At 36.6% G+C, this 25,407-nt stretch overlaps 1 long non-coding RNA gene across 1 annotated transcript in view; it reads right to left on the reverse strand.

Annotated features, from left to right (window-relative positions):
* Positions 1-2,257: 2,257 nt before the first annotated feature.
* LOC144988138 (uncharacterized) overlaps positions 2,258-25,407 on the reverse strand; it is a 107,945-nt gene continuing 84,795 nt past the window's right edge. Inside the window, exon 3 of the long non-coding RNA XR_013651952.1 lies at positions 2,258-17,394. This is a non-coding gene — a long non-coding RNA (uncharacterized LOC144988138). The remainder of the gene's footprint in view (positions 17,395-25,407) is intronic.

The raw sequence follows: 25,407 nt of genomic DNA on the forward strand, positions 1-25,407 counted from the left end.
CCTAAATATGCTTTTCTGTGCTGATCTTGCTGTTCGAGGACAGCTGGAGCCCCCATCAACAGCTCAAGCAGATTTCGCCATGCTAAACGTTTGCTGGTCGGACCAACACGTATTTTCTAGATGTTCTTTTATTACTGTTATGATTATTATTAAGGGCCTGCTCGCTCATAATTTCTTTAATCCGTGCGGTCAGTGCTTTTGTCTTGGCTGCAAGGACCTCGAAGAAGGGTTAGCATTAGGCTAATACGTGCTAAAAACATTGGCTGTGGGGGAGCTTAAAACTCAGTGCGGGCAATGCCGCAATGAGCATCTTGGATGTAAATATGTGGGAATTACATCAGCCCTTATATCGTCTGACACCGCTGGAAACACATATTTAATGAAAATCTATTCATCCAAAAAGACAAAATTGAGGATAAGCTGCTTCAGTTTCTGAGCCTTGGTAGCAGACACCATGTTAGATAAATGTGGCGATTTGATTGGTTAGAATCTGGACCAATCAGCAGCTGTTGGCAGCTTTGTCATGTCAAACTGAAACTAATGTCAGCAAAATCAAAGATAGGAAAAAAGTGAGATAAGAAACAATGCATGCGAGAACTTTTTTGGCTGTGGCAGTTTTATCACGCTAAGACGCGCTCAAAGTAGTCAGCAAAATCAAGGATAGGAAAAAAAGCAAGATTTGATAACAAAGCATGCGAAAACATTCATTTTGCAAACGCTAAAAACGTTTTTGAAAGCAAAAAAAAAAAACGTTTTGGAAAGCAAAAACAAAAAAAATGAAAGAAAAATAAAAAATAATTGAAAAGCAAATATTTAACATGTTCATTTGCTTAGAAAGTTTTGTGTGCAACATGGAGGCAGAAATATCACTCCATACATCTCTTGTGGCACCATTAAAAAAATGCTCTGACAAGTTAACGCTGCATATTTCCTGTCATGCGAAATTATAGCAGAATTTGCTCTGAATGACAAATAATTCAATGTTTTAGTCTGCATATGGTCTATATTAGCCTCAGATCAACACAATCCCTGCCAAAACCTAGAATTCTCACATGTATTGCAACATATATTTTACAGACGTTTGCTTCTAATGAGCATTGTGTGTTTTTCTGAAAAAACGGGTCGACCTAAAATATTCTTCATGTTCTCAGTCTGATATTTGTTTTCTCATTATTCCCACATGGAAGACATTTTGGAGTTGTCTCAGCAGTCAAGGCACAGGTGGAAATGATGCAACGAATGCCTCTTTTCCACCAATCACTGGAATTTGTTCAGCACTTTGAGAGCTTGAGGAGTATGCAGTGTGAAAAATGTTCTAGGTTACCTTTTAAGGCACTGCCAAGGTTTTTGGTTTATCTGCGGGGATTTAAAGTATTTCTCAGAGGATCACATGCTCGGTTTAAAGGGCTAAGAATTTTATAACGGAAAAACAAGGAATTGAGAAAAATAAGTCAGGTTGACAGAAAAGTGAACATCAGAGCCAACTATTCTGAGAGTTGATGTTTTAAATTATTATTTTGGAGTGCTCTAAGATGAAGGTCCAGTGTTCTTAAAGGGGCAGCATAACCTTTTTTTTTTGTCCATCCAGGTATATTGTCAAATCTATACAGCTTTGCTGGACCAAAGTGTTTGGGTGCAAATACTTTTCCGTCTTTATTTGTTTAACTCTACAGGTGATTCTTAGGGTTTAAGAAGAAGATCTATTCAATTGAATCAATCTTATTTTAGAAAATGCTTTATTGATTTCTGTAAAACCATGAATTGATTTTTTTAAAAGCAATTTCTTTCATATTTACATTAGAAAAACAACTTTCTTAGTTTTTACTGTTAGAAATTATAATGTTACCAGCAAAGATCCAGCTTTGTTTAGTAGAAGAATTAGCTATGGGAAATAGTTTTCCAAACAGACATAAAGTTTGAGTGGGAATATACCAAACAATTAATAAGTTAAAGTTGATTTAAAGTCTTGTTAGGTATTTAGGTCCCCATCAGTCTATTTTGGAGTGAGGAGGTGCTGTGACAGCCACACTCGAAAAACATCTGGAGGTTTTCTTTAATGTTTAATCAAATTTGAATTTGGATTGTTGTGAAATGGTGAATAGAAATTGATTTAGTGTTGTTCAGCCCCTCTTAATAAGAAATTTCAAATAATAATAATAAAAATAATAATAATAGTGACCATACAGCAACATGATGGTGTAACAGTATTTCAGTCAGACAACTCTTGCAGTAAGAAATATTTATTTGACATACTTAATTTTCCACATTCTTTAAGTTGGCATTCACATCTTTTTCGTTTGGCATAAGGCTCCGTTCAATTCCATGAGAAATTTCCATAAAACTTTCAGGTAACAAAACCCCCCTTTACGGAGCCCACAGGTGGAAGCCGGGAAGGAGGGAGGGGCAAAGATTAGCCGTCGTTACATGGGCAGAATATCTTGATCGGATCAATGGTCGTGTTAAAATTCACCTGTGCACATGGGCACAGAAAACCTTTTTCTGATTAGAACAAACGTTCACATGGGTCACACTTCAGTCTTTTTAATATCCTCATTTATTAGGTTTTTACCTCATCAAATAGGTGTTGTCATATTTGTCGTTTAAAAAAAAAGGAGTGAGCGTGGTGTCTGAATTGCTTTTAAAATCCAGTCCAACTATACATAGTTTTTCAGTAGTTAGGGAGTAGGGAGGGGGAAAAAATTGATAAAACTTATATTTAAAGTAGTACATGACTTTAGTTATGATGCTATGAATCCAGACTGCTGTGGTTTTAGGATCTACTTTTCTGACTGGGCACTTCCATCTGGCTTTCTTTCCCATCTATGAATCCATTATTTTGTTTTGGAGGACCAAAAAAATGTAGTATTTTTTTTTTTTTAATGTATGTAATTCATTTAATATGTATATGCAAATCAAACATGTTTTTTGAAGTCTAAGGAGGCCACATGTTCCTGAAAATTTGCTTCTGCTTTGTAAATACCATTCATTGTTCCATGCGCTCCATGTCCACCTCAGTTCCCACTTGTAATATTTTCCCCATGAGAATAAAAGTTTGCCAAAAATCAACTTTATAAGCTATGTTCTCACAATAAATCTGCTCTCAAGCTACAGAATGACCAGTTTTTAACCCCTTAAACCACAAAGACAAGCAGTATTTCATATTCTTAAAAGAATCTTAAAAGAAAATAGAAAAAGTGTTAAACATTTTCATAGTATTTGTACAAAAATGTTGCAGCCCGTATTTCCTGAAATGAGTAAATGTTTTGAAAAGTTGGAACTGTCTAAATAAATGATAGTTTGTGAGATATTAGATATTGAAAAATACATTTTTAAATGTATTTTTAGTCATAGTAGGACCCCTGGTCTCTTATATGCCATACATAAAATGCATTTTATGCAACAAATGTTCAGCAGAGTTCGGGCTTTGCACTGACAGCATACATCCATTCACACCCCCCTCTGCATCCAGGCTGCCACTTCTAATGAAAAATCTATCGAAACGCAGATAAATGTTTCAGGCTCCCACATTTGCGTTAATGCTTAGCTACAATAGTTTCTAGGCTCTATGTACAAAACAACCATTGCATGCATGTTGAAAGTTAAGCCATGTTTGGACTTTCATCGTATTTGGTTGTGGTGATAGTAAAAGTAAAAACAGTAAAAAGAAGAAGTCCCTCCCTGCTTGTCCAGTGGGAAAACCATAGGCCTGCGTTTAGCGTGTTCTTGAACATGCGTCACATGCCCGGTGTGTTTTTGCAGCTTTTACAGTACATACTGGCCATATGACCTTCAGATGGGCAAAACGGGCTTGCAATGGGACTTTTACAGGCTTTGTATTTTCTCAGTGAGGTGTGTAGGTGTAAAGGACAGCTCTCCCACCATCCCCTGTGGCGTATTCAAGGCTCACTAAATATTTACAGCACCTCTCACTCTGTAAGGACCTGCCTTGTTAGTGCTGCTAGCATGAGTCCAAACTGTGACTCAAAAACAACACTTGTGTGGGAGGACTGAAGGGACAAAGAGTAACAAAACACGACATATGTTTTGCCACATCAACTCTGTGTTCTTTCCTTTTTTATTGGTACTGGAAGAAGGCAGGATTAGATGCAAAACCTGGGTTGCAAGGCTCCAAATTGCCCTTTTGCTCTTAACTTTCAGTTCCTGCTTGGCGTCACGGAAATCACAGACCCAGAGGCTGACCCTGGATATGTGAATTTGTGCTGTGGCCACACTCCTCAGGATCAGAGCAAAAGGACAGATTTTTAAAAAGACAACAACTTTTTCTGCACAAACAGGAAGTTTCTTAGAGATTGGAGGGAAGTTAGTTGGAAGGCCTGTGAGGGCTTTCTACATTGTTTAAGTCTCTGCTCCCCAAGGTTGTCTTTTTACATCCACGCTCTGGGAGGGATGGGGAAAAATACAGAGGGGATTGTGGGGGAGGATTGCTACTTCTCTTACAATGTAACCTCTCCCATAAATTTCTTAAGTTCTTAATTAGATCTGCAGGGGATAAAAATGCATTTATACTTCCTTTCAGTCCGTGAGGTTTATCAGCTGGATGACTTTTCAATTCAATAAAACATGTCATGTAGATGTATTTTACTTCCTTGAGGTAGCCATCTGTTCAGCAAAAAGCTTATAGACGAAGATAAAAGAAGACATGACTATGCTGCTCTTAGGTTTGTTTGTGTTTATTAAAGTGATTTTTTATTATGTTATGACAGGAAACTCAGATGGTGGAAGCTGAAACAAATACATTCAACTTAGTATTCTTTTGTGTGAAAATCTTTGAATTTATTCAACCCGTCGTGAACGTATTTTGTCATATTTGTTCTTGCTATTTTTTTTTTAGTCTCCCAAGAAAATACAGGGGTTTGTGTGTATCCATCATCGAGGCCCTCTGCTGCTATTGTTAAGTTGGGAGCTTGGCTGAATGTTGTCACAAACCACAAGTGTGTGTAACTGTGTGTTTGCATGTGAGAATGGGTGTCGAGGAAAAAGAAGCACTGAAACCTGTTCCAGAGCCCTGCCAGCCTCCTCTTGTGTAAACATCATGTGAAAAGAACAGCGATGCTGTTCTCACCCTTTGCCTTTTTTTTTTCTTTTTTTTTTTATAAAGGAGCAAGTAGAAAAAAAGGTCAAAAAATAAAATACCACCAAAAATTAGAACTACCATCAGTAATTCAACTTGGTCTTATTTTTATCTGTCAATCTCTTTCACTTTGGTATAAATGGGCAGTGTGCTGCACCTCCACATGTCCCACTGGAAACATTGAGGACTCAGCTGACTCAGTGGCCTTGGGGGCTTTAGGACACTAAAAACAGCCCCGTCCTACGGGAAAAGTGGTGCTGGTTATCTTTTTTTTTCTCAAGTTCTCATCCCTGTTGTAACAAACAGATTCATGTGTGACAAACACGTTTCGAGGAAACAGCTCAGCCTTTGACAACTCAGTTCTACAACAAATAAACACGTTTCCCACTTGAACAGGAAATTTACATTAGGTAGCATATAGCACCAGCGAACTGAGTGACTGTGAAGTTCGGTCTGAATGATGAAAAGACATTTAAACAAACTTGTAATTAAAGTTATTTTTTTCATCTGACCATAGGACATTCTCCCAATCCTCTTCTGGATCATCCAAATGCTCTCTAGCAAACTCTAGATGGGCCTGCCCATGTACTGGTTTTAGCAGGGGGTGTTACTGATGGTAGCCTTTGTTAATTTGGTCCCAGCTCTCTGCAGGTCATTCACTAGGTCCTCCATGTGGTTCTGGGAGTTTTGCTCACCGTTCTTGTGATCATTTTTTATCCCATGGGGTGAAATCTAGAGGGGAGCACCAGATGGATGGAGATTATCAGTGATCTTGTATGTCTTCCATTTCCTAATAATTGCTCCCACAGTTGATTTCTTCACACCAAGCTGCTTACCTATCGCAGATTCAGTCTTCTCTTTGGTCTTGACCATAGTGGAGTTTGGAGTGTGAATGTTTAAAGGTTGTGGACAGATGTCTTTTATAAAGATAACAAATTCAAACAGGTGCATGTAATACAGGTGGAGGACAGACAATCATCTAACAGAGGACGTTATAGATCTGTGAGAGTCAGAAATCTTGATTGTTTGTTGGTGACCAAATACTTATTTTCCACCTTAATTTCACAAATAAATTATTAAAAAAGCAGAATGTAATTTCCTGGATTTCTTTTATATTTATGATGAAAATTTACAGGCCTCTTTCATTGTTTTAAGTGGGAGAACTTGCACAATTGGTGGCAGACTAAAAACCTTTTTGCCCCACTGTAGGTTTTAGAAGTTTTTTTACCCAGAGATAAATCAACACTTTCAAAATATTTTCCTGATGTTGCAGTGAATTTAATTTTGATGTCATGCACACTCTTAAGGACAACCAGCTGCACTGACTGACCAACCACTGATTACTCACTGAAGGATGATGTCTGTTTTGTTTTGTTTTTGCCTGCCTGCAACTGATTTGTTGCCAACGGAATTGCTCTTTGGGGATAAATTTCTCTTTTTCCAGCGCAAAATGCACAAGTGAATGCACACGTCATAAATGATAAACAATATCTAAACAAAAACTGGGCAATTGAATCAGACACTTGAAATGACATTGTGAATCATTTTTTTCAGCTCAAAGAAAGACATCAGGCTGCTGGTCTTAAATGTGTGTAATACGCAGCACAGTTGTACACCAGCTGTTACACTTATGCGCCACATGTAAAAAAAAAAAAACAATCTTAAAAGTTTTCCATATCAAACAGGATTGCAGAATCCATCAAGATATATTTTGATAGAAATTGATGATTTAGTTGCTGTTTTGTGGTGTGTTCAGGCATCGCCTTTTTCAGTGTGAGTTTGTAAAATGAGCTTTTGAAAGACAACAGTTAAACATTAAATCAATGAATCTACAAATTACCTGAGACTTTCTGGTTCAATAAATGTTTGACTAACAAATATAAAAAAAAAAAAAGCTGAAGGCTCTCAGAGTTTACTCCCGGGATGATCTGTAACTTTGTTTGGAGACTGATGCTGTTGGCAGAGGATTTTGATAGTGCTGTAAAAATACAAACAGAGCTGCAGAAAGATATTTCTTGCAGAGAAAACAACTATAGAGGGAAACAGCAATGACAATGATGTTTTAATAACTCTAGAAACTCTGAAAGATTAGAATAAACATAATTCACTACTTTTAAACATAGAAAATTATGGTTTATAACCAAAAAAACAAAAATTCAATTAAAGGTTGTGCTGTCTCACTGTAATTTCATTAACAAGCTGGAATTATTATGTTTTACTTCACCTTTAATATAAGAGTAAAGATCATAAAATCCAGTGTTTGCATTAATTGGCAATTCATTCTTTTAAATGTCATGTATACATTACCTGGCTGCAGTCTATGACGCTGCACAAGACAGGAACACAAAGAGTCGAGCAATCGTTAACATCACGTCTTTTCACTTAATGGATCACAGGTGGCTTATTTTTCAGAGAGCAGAAATGGTTGACAACCACAGTTTGTTATTGCAGAGACTTCTGTTTGTTGGATAGTCCTGAAAGAAAGAATAAAATGGCTTAAAAGAAACAGATGGAAATGACTGTGTTTATGCTCATGGTGTGTAAATGTTGGATGCATGCTGCCAGAGTAACAAAAACTTTTTTTGTGTTTTAGTGCTGTTGTTTTCAGAGAGAGTGCCAACACTGAAAAATAAAACATGTATTTTATGTAGTACAGGATCTTGGCCCAGTGGATGGAAGAATATATTAATAATTGCACACACATTTGTGTTTCTTTGGACTAAAGAAACAGCAAGAGAATAGCTATTCTCTATAACAGACGTAAAGAACAGATGAAGAACATTGAGTAACTGCCTTTAATGTCTGTTAATCTCGGTGTAAAAGTCCCTTAGAAATGCAAAATCTGAGTGGAAGTCAGGGAACCGTTGCTTTAAGCAAAATACAACCCAGATGAGCATTTTTATCAATAGGAAGGAAAATAACTCATTAAAAAAAACAGGGCTCCAACAGCCTGTTTACCCCTGTTGGTATGTGTTGTTTCTATATGAGGAACAACACATACCAACAGGGGCAACACCATGCACGCTCACACGTCTGACCCATGTAAAGTCACCGTATCAACAGGCATGTTCATGTTTTCAGGCTTTGCAAGAAACTTTAGTGAGCAGCTAAAACAGACGAATGCAAACCCTTGCCTGACCAAACAGCCAAGATTCAAAAGCAATGTGTGTATATGTGGAGGAAAGCACCATACATATGGAGGCCCAATGTATATTTAAAGGGTATATATCATGTGACATCAACTTTTTGAGCTTCTAGTGCATTATAATGTTAATTCCTCACAAAAAAACAAAAACAAAAAAAAACAACAAAGTGGTATTTTGATCCATTTAAGCACTTCTGAGCATTCCTCTAAAAACCTGCTCTCTGAGCAACAGCCCCTTCTAATCCACAAAAATCAGTGGGTCATGGTGCCGTAGATAAGAACAACCCTTTCCAAGAAGAGTCTGCACTGCCAATACCGCCCCCAGGCTAACACACACACTTTCTCCACAAAGCTAGCGTGATCTGCAAAATGCTTTACATTTTAATGCATACTGTGCACATCCATCTTTGCAAAAGTTTTGTTTGTTTTTCATGGGCAAAACACAGACACGCTGCCGAAGCCGGCTCTAGGTCACCCGCAGCGAAAGCTGGAGTCCAGTCGTCTAACATCTGCAAAACTGCAAAAATAACTCAAATTTCATTAAAAAAAAATTCTTTAGTGTGCCAAAGGTCATATATTATCATATATATGAATATAGTTTAGTTTAAAAGGCTTAAGAATAGCATGAAGTAGGAAAGAACACACTTGAATTTACTTAAAACCTTTAAGAATTTGGGGATTCGGGGACTAAACGTTACGTGAGCGTTTTATTAAATAGACCTCCAGTAAAATGTTTTGAAAGCCAAACTGTGAATAGTTCTATTTTTGGTGTAAATTTTGACTTTTTAAAATGCTAATTAATAGAAAACTGGCCCCTTTCCGAAGCCAGCCTCCAGTGGGTCATTTGAGGAACTGCAGCGCACAATAATTCTGGGCTGGCTTAAGATTCAGAAATGAAATGTGGGGTCTTGATAACATCACACACACAAAAAAAGATAGAATCTACTGGAAAGGGTAAATAAAACACATGCGTCGACAACACTGCCATCACACATGAAGGCTTAGTTGTGATACTTGATTAGATTCTGTTCATGTACTTAAAGATACAAACAGACCTGTAACAGATGACATGACTTTTTAATCATACAAGCCTTCTGGTGAAGGTGAGACATATTAATAATGTTTAGTTTATATAAAAAGCTGATGAAAGTTTTTAAAAATATTATTAAACAATCTTTAGAAATATCCTCTACAACCATTGATTTCTCAGCTAAAATCACCTTTAAATTCCACCTTTTTGACCAGAGACAAAGATCTGTTTGTATTTTAATATTTTAATCATCTTTTTGCAATATAATCTTTTCACCACAAATTCGAAGGCATATCTCCCCTGAATCATTGCAGTTTATTTAGCTTTCAACAAGAGCTGAAGGAAAACAGTTTCCATTTCATCTGTTAATGTGGATCTGTTTACTTTGAAATCTGCAGTTCCAGTTTATTCCCATATATTTTCAAGCACGTAGAATCAGCACTTTCATAAAAATCTGTCCTCAGAGACAGAAAAAAGTCAGTCATCTGCACGTATTCCGAGCTGATGAGATTCATTGCCCAGAGGAAGCAGACAGTATACGTGCAAAGAAGATGCAGATAATACACAACTCTGCCCATGTTTGTATAGTTAAGGAAATGTTTGTGGCTTAAAAGAACACAGAATGTGTCGTTGTATTGGTAAAGGAGAGCTCAGTCATGCCTCTTCGGCAGCATGCGGTTGTGGAAAGGGACAAAAATAAGGAGGTCTTTGCACAACAGTCTCTGTGTCAAAGCGTTTACTCTGTATTCAATAGATAATGCACACAGCTTCCCATTGAAACAGATTGTTGCTCTGGCTTCTTTAGCTTATGATAAATAGACAACTTTACAGTTTACAGATCTGCATCACTCAGTGACTGACTCTGACGGCCAGAGTAAGGGTAATGTAGTTGTAGTTGTGCAAGGCCATTTTATTAAAGTGTTTTTATTTTATCAACACATGGAAACTGAGTGGTGTTGATGAAATTTTTAAGAATCTGGTCTAAAACTGTAAAATGTCTACATTAAAAGTTGTCAATAATGATTGTAATAAGGTTAAAAATATTAACTTTTGATTTACAAGTGAAAGTGAATCTAAAAATCATGCTAAAATAACAAAGACCATCATATCCTCCTGACTAAAGTACATTTGTTCTCTGTAGAAGACATTTCTAAACCTGACTATCTCAAGCACTGCATAGTACTTAATTAACTAATTTTGTCATAAACAGAGAACATTTGGGGCTTTTCAATGGTTCCAAATGTGAAGGGGTGGGGCTTAGGTAACGTATACAGTTTTTTTTACTTTTGTGGATCACTAAAAAATTGACTAGACATAATTTCTTCTTGGTAGTCAGGAGGATATTTGTGTTTGTTTTGTGTTTGTTAGTGTAAAACAAGAAGTGATTTAAGCCAGGGGTGTCAAACTCAATTTCACCGAGGGCCACATCAGCATAGTCGCTGTCCTAAAAGGGCCAGATATAACCTATACATGTAACCAAATGTAATGAAAAACATATGTAACTACTCCTTAATGTTAAATAACTCATTATTTCTTTATTATAACTTTTTAAAGTGATAATTACAGTTGTATAGAAAACATATGTTTTCTTGTTACTCTAGCATAAATCCTTTTAAATTTGATTCTGTCAGGTTAGGTTATATGGACAATGTTTAGGTCCTAATGTATAGTTGCCCAATCCGATATTTCAAGTCTGATTCTCCCTAGATATGAATAAATACACACCAATTTTTATTTTCTTATTTTAAGAAATTAAAAACTTCTATGGTCTCGCGGGCCACATAAAATGACATGGCGGGCCACATTTGGCCGCGGGCCTTGAGTTTGACACGTGCTTTAAGCCATATCTATTGTTTCATTGTTGTTAAATATTGCTCTAGAATTTCTGTTTTTACATTAATTTAAAGCCTCTTTGTTGTTGTTGAATAACTATTCTTGCGGAACAGCCTGTTTTTAACATGTTCTTGACAATCCTGTTTTTTCCCTATACTTTTATTTGCAAGTTATCCAAGTTTTAAATTGGCCAATCAGATGCCACGGCAAAAGTATGTAGTCTCACAGCGAATGTTCAAAGCGTTTGACAGTCTCCAAAGTCCACTTTTAAGTGGTCTTCCAACAAGCTCACTCCTGATTGGCGAGAGCTGTTGCCATAGAAACGCTGAATCAGACCAATTCAGAGCAATATCACTGTCTACTGCTGTGTGTCTCAAACATGGCGACGTCTATATTGAGAAAAATGGCGACTTAATTGACTTAATTTTGTTGGAATCAGAAGTAAGTCATTTTCTATAGGTGACGTCACACTCACTTGGTTCAGTTTCCATAGTCAATTATCTGAACAGAAAACTCAAAGCTCAAACATGCAAACAAAATTAGACTTATAGAACCCACGTAGATCTGCACTGTTTTCCCACCATCTAAGTCCTGTGTGTCCAATCATACTGGCTAAATGGTGCAAATAACATTTAACAGGAACATTCCAGAGTGCTGGGACATTTCTCTTTCTCAGCTTCTCTACTGACAGTAAATAGAAAGAACATCCGAAAATTTAAAAGGAAACTCAAAATGACCTTCACTTGCATTCTTCAGTCATTTTTCTTCGTCATCTGGTTCCTGCAAGCTTGATCCTTACTCTGGGACTCAGAGTTCACTTGACCCACAGGTCAAAACTTGCACTAGTCATCTGTCTGTAACTCCGGTCTAGTTTTTGATGCTTTAGGCAAATCATAAAGTTTAATAAATGAGTGTTTCGTGCATCAGCCTTTTTGGGAGTCCCTGGAGAGTCGGCTACTTTTTGTTTTATTTAGAACATTTTTGAACGTGTTGCTTGTGTGCCCATCCCCATTTCTTGTTTTGCTTGGTGTTTGTCTTGGCAGACTGTTTGAGGAATGCCAGTTAGTGCTAAACAACCAGTGAACAAACACTGAAGAGGTTGGGCTCTTACTGGTTTCCAGTATAGAGTTATGCCCTGTTCAACTGTGTTTATAGACACACGGACAATAACTAAACTAGAAGCAAACGATCAGTGTTCTGTGGTATTTCCTCTGAAATAACAGAGGCAAAGGTCAGGCCTTCCTCAGGTCACCTTGATCATGCAGGACAGACATCCTGATAACAACAAGTCCTTTGAAGACATCCTGAAATAGTACACAAGCCCAGAAGTAAACACAACATAAATTATTAATATAAGTGATAATTTAATAAAATGAGCTAAAATTCTTTTTATGTGATTTTAACGAGGACTCCGAAAAACTTTTTCCATATTTTCTCCTTCAAGGGATTTTACCACTAATTGCTTTGTTTTTTACTGACTATATCAGTGTCACATGTGTGTTGTCTTCAGATAACATTATTTATCAAAATCTTATTTCATCATCTCCTAAATCAGGGTTGAATAACTTTAATAAGTTAGTTTCTTTGGTGTGTTTAGGTTGTCTGATATAGAAGGTCTGAGTTTATGGACAACGACCTGCAGGTTCAAACTAAAATCAACAGTTTAACTTATTAAGGACAGATTTCAATGTTTTAAATAAAGAAATATTGTGGTCTGTGTTTTTTTGCAGTTTGGTAAATGATGCAGTTTGATGCAGACAAAAGGGACAAGTAAACAAACATTCATCTGATCCATAAGATAGTGTTCGTTGGTAATTTTTGACACTTTATCAAGTGGTACAAATGGAAATACAAAAACTTGAGCCATGTTTTTTGTTATTACATTTAAATTAATGATAGTCTGTTCTGAACCACTCAGTGATAAGACAAAGATGTGATAGAACAATGTAGATAAGGCTTAATATTCAGACCCTGGAATTTCCCAACGACTGCCAAAAAATTTTGATTTTTCAAAATTAAATACTCTGGTTTTATCTTCTTTTTCCTTTTTGGGAGTGGTGGTTGTAGGCCATGAAGAACAGTAAATTTCTCTATTGAAAAAAAAACAGGATATTTGATGAATATTTGCATCTTTTCTTTGTTTTTAGTTTTCTTAAAGCTGCTTTTGTGACTGTTGTAGACCAGAATTCTTTTTCAGGGGTCACGCCATAGCCGCATCAGATTTCGAGAAAGTGTGGCGTAATACTTGTACAAATAATAAAAGTAGTAACAATATAAGTATCTATATACCCAGGCTATGTCCCACCAAGGTGGGGTAGCCTAGACAGGGCACACAATTTTAACTCCCTCCTTCTCTTCCCCAAACCCTCCGCGCGTGTGTGTGTGCGTGCGTGCGTGCGTGTGTGAGACTGCTCTAAGGACAAATATAAGTAAATAATAAAATAAATGATACAAGACCAAACAGAATTGCATACTATTTTGAGTTGAAATTACAGACTGACAGAGAATTTTAAACAATCTTTAGAAGATAAAAGTTATAAAAGGACATTTAATCATCTTAACCCTTGTGCTATCGTAGATGACCCCACCCTGACATTGACGTGTTCTCCCTACCATGAAAAAGGTGGATAAAGGTGTAGAGGATTTCATGTAATCCATGGACACCAGTGAAGCTCACAAATCATTGAAGAAAAAAGGTTCAGCGCACTGTCTAGTGGGTCTAGATGACCCAACTCCCAATGTTAAAGTGCCTAGGATAGCACAAGGGTTAAACACCAAGTTGCTCCGCCCACTTTATATCAAATGTGTTTTTCTGGTGTCAAACTTTCTCAAAAAAAGTTCTTTAAAAGGTGTAGAAATGTATTTAATTTTAAAAGAAATGCATAGAATTTATTTGAACAATATGCTCTTGGAAATTATCTGGACAGTTTAAAGAAGTAGTTTTCTTACAACTGCACCTTTTTCTATTGATGATATTTGGATTCTGCCTTGCTTTGTAATTTTTGGTAAAAACATTGTGCAATATTGTGCTCTTTAATGAAAAAAAAAAGAAAGAGCCTTTGCTAACCTTCCTTATCTTTAAAATCTTAACCGTTCATTGTTTGACATTTTAGAACCCATGCAAACTCCCGGTAAGTGACATGACAGTGTTAACAACCCTTATTTAGTTATTTTTATCATAATTAGTCCTCTTTTAAAAATTAGCGTCGCTGGTTCAGAGAACTTTTCTGTAAACTCTCTGCAGTCTGTGCTGGTTTTAATGGGAAAAGTCTTTCTAACACCCCAAATTTATCATGTATTTACTTTCCCCTGATAATCAGAGGCATTCAGCCGCTCTGTGGGTGCTTGTACTGTGTGTTTCTGAGGTCAGTTTACCCCAGCTGATAGCTGCGCAGGGAAGAACAAGTGCTGGAGGAAATAACATCCCAGCATGGTATCTCATGTGCCAATCAACAGAAAGCAAAACGAGAAGCAAACATTAGCCAAAAGACTGATGCTCACCAATTTCCCAGGACTGCGTGGGTGGATGCTTCTACCCTTGAGAGACGAGAATGGTTAATGTCCCACTTTAGCTTCACTTGTGCTCTCTCAGTGGGACTGAGCTTTAGCTCTGCGCTGTCACAACGTCTGGCAAATTTTGAGGCAGTTTAGCTCCCGTTACTTTAGGCTATGTGCTTTGATTCTCTGTGTAAGAAAATGAGCAGCTTATTTTTGGCCTCACGTCTGCATAGTCACTGACATTATCGCATTTAATGGGCACCACGTGACTTGACATGAGGGGTCAAGTTTCAGAGTACTCCCCACTCTGCGGCGGCATGAAGAGAGAGGAGGCAACTCACCACCAGGCACCTCCTAATGAAATCCCGTCCTGGGAGCTCTGTAAATATTTTCATCGTCTCCCTTGGGTTGCTGATGAAGTAATTCCACTCACTTTCCTAATTAATCACAGTGAAGTGGATGGAGGCTGAGTCGGGAGGAGCTGGATGAGTGTCCATATCAACACGATCACACACGGGGCCCTATCATGTCCCTCGCTCAGACACGCATCTAAAAGCACACGTGCAGAAGCAGTTAAAAATAAACTAAAAGCTAACACCTTTGATGTCTTTGGAGAGTCACTTAGATATGATATCGTATGCAAAGCAGTTTTAAAACAAAAAACAAGAACAATTTAATAGCCAAACTGAATATAAAACACAACAAAGAAAGACACGCACAGCAGAGATTGTTCATACAAATAAAATAGATACCGGTATATATATTTTAATAAAGCAGATCATTATATGAAATTTAATAATAACAGAAATAACAGAAAGACAATATAAAAACCTAAAAGATTATCAATTTTGTGAATTGCACTTTACCTATAACACACTTTTTAAAACACTATAGTTTAGATTTTATTGATTTGAATGGTTATCTTGATGCAGTGTACAAGATAAATACTCTTAGAAATATTTTTTTTAAATTTTCTTTTGTAATTTAGCTTCACATCACAGTTTTTTCTATATAGAGTTTTGTTTTTTATATTCTATAAGACATTTATTTTAAAATTACAATAATAAAAAGGCAATTGGGCTATTATACTGTCCACAATTATGCCTAAAACAACTTTGAAAGCTTTAGAACGTCAATGTGATATATTTCATTTTTAGTTGTAGTTCTTGTTTGTTCATTTAAACTGCTAACAAATACATGAGGTTTAAAAATTATTTAGTCTGACTGAAATTAAAAAATGTGAAAAACAACCTGAAAACTTACAAATCATTATTTAATTTAGTAAAAAAAAATATTGCCTTTCAAGTAATAGCAGCAAAAATGTTGTGTCCTGAAAAAAGGTTTTGTTTAACAAAGATTTATTGGTAGCATGGCGTAAATGAAAGAATACACATTTTTACATCTGTAAAATGGAAACATAACCCTGGTTATTGTCTAATTTTGATGTTATGTTTCACAGGCAGTAACCCACAGCAGGTAATCCATTGTTGACAGGTGGGTTTCTCTTAAAATGTAGCTTCCAGACGTTTGCTGCGTCTAAACTCCACCACTTTTCAAGGTTATTTGAAAACCATTCCTCACCGATGGCAGTAATACCGATTAATGAAGTCGGATTTTTGCATTAGCTTTTTAGTCGTTTTCTTGGCTTAAGTCAAACCAAAAATGGTTTCCATATGTGTTTCTGTCATACTTATTTTGAGAAAGTCATCATCTTTTTGAGTTTTACTCCCCTCTGTGTGCTGTACAGACTCAAAAGGAAATTTATCTCTGAACACCATCAATGATGGGACATAAGTATTGAAAATGTCTAAGAGAAGATCACATTCTGTGGAAAATGAGGATGAAAAATTGATTAGATGAACGCGTTTATGGCCAAGTGCATGTTAAACAGACGTCACACTTAACAGACCATCAGAAAACTGTCCATCAAGTTTATTTAATCATTCCTGATTGGCTTTGGGAGATACAGGCAGATAGTGGCCTTATAGCTGGCCTAGTGGAAATCAGATTTGCTCCTACACCGAATGAGGATGAGGCCTGCAAACCTGGTCCCAGTTCCATTTCCCCTGGCTGCATTACCCACTTCTAACAAAGTTACCGCACACTTCTCATTTTTCATTGGATTAAAAGGGCCATATAGATTTGGACATGAGACACTGTGGTACATCAATTCCAAAGTGTATCTGTCCTGATCTTTGTGGACGCGCGCGCACACGCACACAGCCAATCACACAAACACCTTTCCCTCCCCTCTCCTCAGTTAGAGCGGCTCGCTTTTTCCAAACGCCTGGGCTCATTTTGTGGCTATAACCTCCGTCACAACAGGAGAGGCTCATTTGCCTTTTGTCTCCAGTTCCTGTTTAATTAGATTAGAAAAATGGAGAAAGTGCTAACTACAGCCGTTTGTGATTATTTGAATCCATTAAGCGGCGTAACAAGGCAGACGATGAAGAGTAACGTCCCTGATAATCGGATAAATAATTTTGTGTTGCTTTTGTCTGAGGATTTTGACCCTGTTGTGTTTATTAAACAATAAATCTCAATCAAGGCAAAATGAGAATGTTACATATTGCAATTGCTATTTATGCAACAGATCATAACTTGTTCATGGACGGGTCAGCTAGATTAAAATTTAAAAAACAATGTCAGGAAAATTTAACTGTTTGTATTTTCAAGCTTAGACATGTTGTTGTTCTTCCTCTAATGTGTCGTTATGGTTTATTTACCCTTCCAAGGCTTGGAGGAAATTCTCACTTGTTTTATTCCGGTGACCTCAGAGACATCCTCCCATGTTTCCTGACGACAAACACAAAAATTGAGTTAAAAATGGCCTCGGTTTGCAGTCAAACACACATGGTACACATTCACATGAAACAATGAAGTTGGTCCCAGTGGATATCCATTTGCAAGGTCATACGTGTTTTCCAAACTACTTTCCCATGTCTGTTTCTCATTCAGGTCGTGAAACAGAGATGGTTCAAGCACTTTAGATAGACTTGAAGATTTATTCTTAGAGGGAAACCTCTTAAAATGGGTTAAAAATCTGTAGTTTGACTCAAAATAATATGTTTTTACAAATCAGACATGAAACGACTGGAGATCACCAGATCTTTTACAGTCCTGTCTGCAGTGCATCATTTCTTAATTCCTTCTGACTGTTCTCCAAGGAATCTTCCATTCAGTGCTGGTGTCTCTAGTCACCGTCCCTGTTTGAGTTTGCATACAGTTGACCATGTCGCCCTCATTTTGTTTACTCTGTCAGTGAAATATTAAAGCTGTTTCACATCAGCCCACCTCCCCAGTGAGAATGCATCTGGGTCCTCCACCCGCTTTTCCAGGCTCATTTTTCATAATGATTGTGTTGAATAAAACATAGGAAAAAAAGCCTTGAATGCAGATGATCCGTGTCAAAAGTGACATGTTTTGGTCCTAAACCTGTAAAGCGTTACAGTCCTTTTAAGTTAACATAAAAATGTGTTCTGAAAAGTCAAAAAAAGGTCTTTAAAGTTAACTTCAAATATTTATATATTATAAATGTATATATTATATATGAATATTTATTGTTATGATTAGCTTAGAATAGAAGATCATTGTTTTTCTTGTATATATATCTATATATATATATAGATATATAGATAGATATATAGATAGATAGATAGATAGATAGATAGATAGATAGATAGATAGATAGATAGATAGATAGATAGATAGATAGATAGATAGATAGATAGATAGATAGATAGATAGATAGATAGATAGATAGATAGATAGATAGATAGATAGATAGATAGATAGATAGATAGATAGATAGATAGATAGATATAATTTTTATTTTATTTCTTTCCACCCAAAACTTCATCACATATCTGGAGCACTGGGTTTTCTGGGACAGAAGCAGCATCCAAATCTTTCAAACTAGGAGCATTTCCTTAAGAGAAGAACACTAAAGACCTAAAACCAACATTCCATCTTAGATCCTAAAATTATGAAGCTTAAAGCAGGCTAGCATTCTGGCAGTGAGGGATTTTAAGGCTTTTTCTTTCCGTCTAACTGGGAAATCTGAGCGCAGCAGCAGACAGCCAGGATCAGCAAATAATAGCAGCATCATTCTGGATCAGGTGGAGGTCTATCAGAAAATTCTGCAGACATCCTTATGGTTAAAGCAAACATTTGGGAAAAGATGCTTTTTATTCTGGTTGTTTTATCAGAAAAAAATGCTGCTTTGGAGACAACTCTAAGGTAACTCCAACCTTTCCACACAGTAACACTAAAAACACACATAAAGCTCTTCAGAAAGATAAATGAACAGACTTTAGGAGTGTCTGTAGAGACTATTATTCATCCAGGATGGTTCTATTGCAGATTACTTTTTCAAAAGTTCCCTGCTTATCCAATTGTTTTAAAAACTTTTCCTGTCATTCAGTAAGATATTATTCAAAATTAATGATTATTTGTCTTTATTTGTATTTTTTTTTTACATTTTCTGCTATCTTTAAAAGGAAGTTCATGAAGTACAACAACATTGTCAACTTTGCTGAGACCACAGGGGGAGTTGAAAAGGTTTAGAAGGCGTATTCTGGCAAACAGGTGTGGGATGTAAACAGGAGCGTCAGCGAGGTGAACATTCCTGATGATGGTAAAATTAGTTAATAAATTCAAACAATTGACATCTGCTCAGCTCCATGACCAACAGGCTAACATTGGGAAGGCTCCCTTTATAAATGAGTTTGCTAGATGAGCTGTAATATAATTGTTATTAAATATTGGCTTCTCCTGTAATAAGCACCATTTGAGTTTTTTAGAATGGCTGATTAAAATTGTTAACAAAGCTCCAGTATACCTTTGCTGACACCACAGCAAAGCTGCAAACAGACAACATATTGTTACTGTGGACTAAAACAGTTTAAATGAGGAATTGACTCTAGGTTTGTGAACAATTGTTCATTTGTTTATTCCTTTTGTTTTAGCTCCAGTCTAAATTGTCAGGTCTTAAAATAAAGTTGTCTTTGCAGCAGTTTTGCATTGGGGATACAAAACCACCAACTTCCTGTTACTGTGTTCCCACAAGTAGTTTAAAAGTAGTTTGATAACGATTTGTGACCACAACATATTTTTTAAACTCAATTTTTATCATTTTTTTTTACAAGACCTGACTTACATTTGCGGATTTGAGACTTGACAAAAAAGATCTTGTGAACCTCTCTTGCAAACAGAGCTGCTGTCGTCATCTGAAGGCTCATAAAAAGGCGACAGACTGCTCCTGTATTTCTCAGGAGTTTTATCTCCAGTAAAGCAACCCATCAGACAAGCATGAAGCAACAAAGGTGTCACAGCCGGGCTGTTAACTGATGTCAACACGCAGTGTGGGCGCTTCAGCTCTTCCACTCATTATCACTCCTCCCAGAGGAAGCGGGAGCTGCTCCTGTTCTATTTGACATCAGGGCAAAAGGCCACCGGATCACTTCCAGTCACAGCTGCTTCTCCGCTGTGCTCCTTTGCACAGATAAGACTTGTAATTTTCCACGCTTGAATAATGTGTGCAGTTCCCTCCAAAAACTGCTTAAAGATAAACTTCTGAATCATCAGGTCTGATTTTATCAGATGGAGGCCATTTTTGTTTTTATTCAGCCCTTGAAGTTTCATTGTCTGAACTGTGAACATTTGTGGACAAAAAAGGTGCAATTGAACAACAACTTATTCTTGAAAGTTTTCTTCATGATAACTTCTTTATATCACCTAAGAAACAATAAATCTATACAAACATCAATGCTTTTAAATGCTGAACTGGTTTAATCTTTCAGATCTCAGTCGGGAGGCTTTTCACATCTAGTCCACAACAAAGTTATTGATTAAAAAAATACATACCAATGATCCATTCATTTCTTTGTTGAAGAAATTTAAGAGCATCGTGTGTATCACTTACAAAGAGAGTAGACAAACTCCAAATGAAGAAATATATCTACAGTACATAAAAAGGAGAATGTTTACACGTTACTCAAAAGCACGTATGTTTATCACTCAATTTAAAACATATGCACCACAAAAACCAGAAGACATTCTAACCACCTAAAAAGAACTTTGAGAAAACATCATAAATGAGTCATAAAAAACAAAGACAAAGCAAAACAAAACAAGACAAACTAAAAGTCTTAAAAACTTATTGTAAAAAAAATATTTTTAATGAAACTTAAATAAATGCAAAATCAAATAGATAGTATGAACTAAAGTTCTTTATTTTAGTATATAATTGCAATCGGCTGCACACAGCTTTAAAAAATGAAGAATTAGTAAAAGTCATTCAATGAATTTGTGAAAAAAAAAAACATGATAAAATAGCTTAACGAGAAACTATTTATTTTGAAATTCAGAACATAAAAAGTGAGATAAGTTTAAATTAATGACGGATCTGACTGAAAAAAACGCCTCCAAGAGGCAGATATTTGGTTGATGTGCACTTCAGATTTTAGATGCAAACTCTATGGGGGCCATCTAGTGGTCTGTAGTGTATATTACAGTTTAAAGAAAGGTTAACAAACATAATTTGTGCAGGTTTTCCTTTTTTTCAAGTCCAAACGATTAGATTTAAATGTTTTACCTCTTGGTATACTTTACATTTAAAAGATCCTGTTACTGTTTTATTATTGTTCACTAAACAATTCTGAAAACAACAAATTCTATTAGAAACTTCAGACATTTTAGTATTAATGCATTTCTAATTCCTAAATGTTGCTTTATTGTATTTATATTTGTTCTAACAGACCCAGTAGTTTTTTTAAACAGGAATGAAACCCTGTTATAATAAAAAATGCTACATCCCCTTTCATGCTCACACATGCTCAGATGGCAACTTAATTGCTTGTCTTTGCAGAAAAAAACTATTCAGCATGACCCCCACCGCTGGAGCTGAATTTCAGATGAAGGCCTGCAATCCTTGTGGTGAGAAGTTGAAGATGCTAACTCTGTGCCTGCACACCAAGCACATCAACCAGCTAGCCTTGGGCAAAGAATGCAAAGACGCTGAAGCATTTGAGTCAGCCTGCATCCCTAATGTCAGAACAAAACGATAGCCCTCAGCAGTTAACACTCAACGCTTTACTTGTTTATTTATTTCCTTATTTTTGCCTCCTTCTAATCTCCTGTTCCCGAATTAATTACTCAATTAGCATAGTAAATTAGCAAAACAATTATGATGCATGGAAAACTTCCAGCACACCATCACAGCCAGCCTGGATGTGTTTAGTGCAGGGAGGAGATTAGAAAAGGAGTGCAAAGCAAGCAGGGTGGCTCACAAGTTAAGCCAGAGCGTTTGTAATGAAAGAAAACATAAAAAAAAAAAAAAACAGTCCTGCGAAATGAAATGCAACACTCTCTCCTCAGTGTGGGATGTAATAAATGTAGCAGTGAAATTTTATTAGCAAGGTATAAATGCTGCAATAAATTAATTCTTTCTGCCTCTAGATGGTTGCATGGAGCGCAGAGAGAATGAAATGCTTCATTGAACAAGAGTCTAGGATTTATCTTTTATTCACGTTTTAGATTCCCATTGCTAAAATTCTTGAAAGTGTCGATTTTTCCTATCCAAAGATTAAATTTTTTGCAATGAATGATTTTTATCTAGATTAATAGATCATTGCGTGCCATAAAGAAAAAGAAAAATGGAGCAAGTTAAGATGAAGTTAAACAAAATGCCTCGTCCACAAAAATGCTTGACTTCAAAACAAAATATGAAAGCCTGAGAGGCTATGTTGCACAACAGGATAAAAAAACTGTTGACTATATCATCATAACCCCTTGGCAATAACACCGTGGTGGGTGATTCAGAAACATGTGCTGCCATTTTATCATGCCGAGGGCCAAGTTTTGGAGCCTTAAACACCCCGCCAAGGCTTGATAAATCTGGCTTGAAAAATCTCATTTGCAGAGAGTTAGGCATCTGCAACAATATTTATCTTCTTCCCTGTCCAAGGGTAATGGGTTAGGCAGGATGGATGACGGCACGGTCCTCTTGCCTTCAGGTGCAGCGATCTCAGAGGACCCGTCCACAGGCCGCTTATGACGAAGCAAAAGGAAACATATCAACTCCCTCAGTAAACACATCACCATGCTTGAACAATTGACTATTAGCATAATTAGCCTGCCTGATCTTAGACTTTTTATGTGTGAGAGTGCGTGTGAGCGCACATGAGTGCATGTTTGCAATTAAAGCCTTCTAATTTACAGGAAGAACAAACAGTCTTTTGGCGGTTGGCGGGGAGCTTCGGGCGCAGAAACTTTAGGAAAAATAAAGTCCTCGGTGGTGCCAAGACTTGTCTGATGATGTTTGCTAATTATGCAGCCAGGCACTTCCTGGGAAAACAACAGAAGAAACAAGCGAAGGTCTGCGCCTGGAGCTCATTGGGAACCAAACAGGCAATTCTGTGAGGAAATGGCCTTTTGTTTTTCTAACAGAAACGAAGATAACGCAGAGAAGAAAGAAAAAAAGGTCATTTTTGATGCCAATGACAAAATTTATCTCCGATATAATTAACCTTTTGACTTAGGGAATTATCTCATAAATAAGCAGGCAATTAGTCTATTGGTCCATCATGTCTATCAAAAACTCTTGTAATCCAGAATGAAGACTGTCAATTTGACAGCAAAAGAATGAGTCATCATGGACTGTCCACAGAATATGGACCTTTCATTTAACTCCTAACTTTACCTGTACCTTGGTTCAACAGTGACACGGACACTGACTTTGACATTAAAAAGGTAATAAAGATAACGCAGTGCGCTTTTTTTATACTGGATCTGTGATAAGTAATAATAATTTTTGAAATATTGTAATACAGTAATCATTTGATACTTTACGTGTGATATATATATGACTTCTGGAATAAAGAAATGACTTTATTAGAAGTTATGAACCGAATTATGATGATTATGTAAAAAAAAGGAAAATAGTAAAGTATAATGTGGTGGGATTGTACACAAGTAAGTTCGCTTACTCGCACTTCTTTTTCTAGCAAATAACTTTTTGACAAATTTTTAATATAATTGATTGAATGTGTCATGTATTATAAGTACAAATATGTATTTTTATGATTAAGAGTACTTAAATCGGGATCATTTACATGTTTATGGATGTATTTAAATGAGGATGTATCTCTTTTACTTTTAATGTTCTATTTTTTTTAATCAACTAACAATTAATTATCCAAAGTTTGAATTATCTTTATATAGATTTTGTTTGTTTTCTTTCGTATTTTTTTTTATTTTATTGCTTAACAGAAATCAATTACGGTAAATTTCCAATAATAACAGGCCTGTGATGGACAGCAGTTGTCCAGGGTGTACCCCGCCTTTGCCCGCCAATCGCAAAGAAGGCTCCAACAACTCCATGAGCCAGAACTGGAATAGGTGGGCAAAGAAATGGATGGATTCTGTGACCTCCTCTAATCTGTACAACTCCTATACATTCCTTTGACTCCTTCCTGAGTATCTTCTGATGTTAAGAGAAAACACACGTATAACTGAATGCTGGAGAGGCTGCATCTTTTTTTGTAACATTTCCATCTCTTTTTACAATTTTTTCTCCTATCCTTACCTGTTGACAAACAAGGTTCAGGCTGCAACGGAAAGTTATTTTCTGAAAACTGCACACAGGAATTCTTTTCAATCATCCATGAAAAATGTACATGAATTGTACTCATAAGTGTCTGATTAAAGTCAGCCAGCTTTATAAACTTTGTTTTACTCTGCAAAAGTTTAAAGTGAAATAAAGTTGAACAGAAAAAAACGAAGAACCATGGAGCAAAATGTCTTTTCGCACTGCCAGCTCTGAGTAAGAGTTAACGAGGCAAAGCATTCCACAAAATGCACAGACGATGGACTCTGAGACTGTAAAGCAGGACACCACAGGGAGGGAAGACGCGTGGAACGGCCTTCCCTGCGTTGCCTCGCTCAGCAAGGACCCCAGATGTAAAGAATATATTCTGTTTTTACAGCACACTGACTTTACGGCAGAATTTTGACAGAAATGATGGCAGCAGTGGTCTTTCTTATGACGAACCAGGTTACACGATTTGGCCTCAAACCTCCATCACTCAGTAGCATCAAACATAGGATGGAACAGCATACTGTTACTCTTTAAAAAAACTGCTTAAAAAGCACAATAAAAAAAAAAAGATTTTTAAAACCTCTTTGCTCTTGGTGTGCAAGATGTTGCTGAATGCTTTAGGCTGACAGGCTGCAATTATGCATGAAGTCTGAAGACATTTACAAGCATTTCCCTTCTCATTAAAAACATTTATCTATATTTATAGAGATAAAGTGGAGTTTGAAAGCCCTCATATTAGTGGCAAAAGTTTAAAAGCAAAGAAAAGTTTCCAAGACACTACAAAAGACGATTCATAGGGATCTTTATTTACTTGAGATACTTTGGTTTGATTCTGACAGTTCAGGATATACAATCAAAACAGCTGCTGTTCTAGTAAATGTCGATGCTACTGAACCGTCAGTCGCAAACGTTGGGTCTGCTGAAGTCGTAACTTTCTATAAAGTCTCAAAAGACAGATTGATGGATAAATCCTTCCCTGCTTTCAGCAAAGGCTTCCTCTTGACCAACATGTAATCCCTGTGCACAAAATACATGATAAACTGCAAATACATATATATGCTGAAAAGAATACCGGCGTTCCACTCAACCGATGTTTTAATTCTCATAACAGATGCGTGTTTTCTTTTCTTTTTTTTTATAAGCCTCGGACGCCCTCAGGCCGACTCATGCTGTCAAATAGGCCCAATCAGTTTGATTGCCAGCACCAGATG

This window comes from Oryzias latipes, chromosome 20 (assembly GCF_053564925.1).
Source record: "Oryzias latipes strain Hd-rR chromosome 20, Olatipes_Hd-rR_3.1".
In the NCBI taxonomy this organism is placed as follows: domain Eukaryota; kingdom Metazoa; phylum Chordata; class Actinopteri; order Beloniformes; family Adrianichthyidae; genus Oryzias; species Oryzias latipes.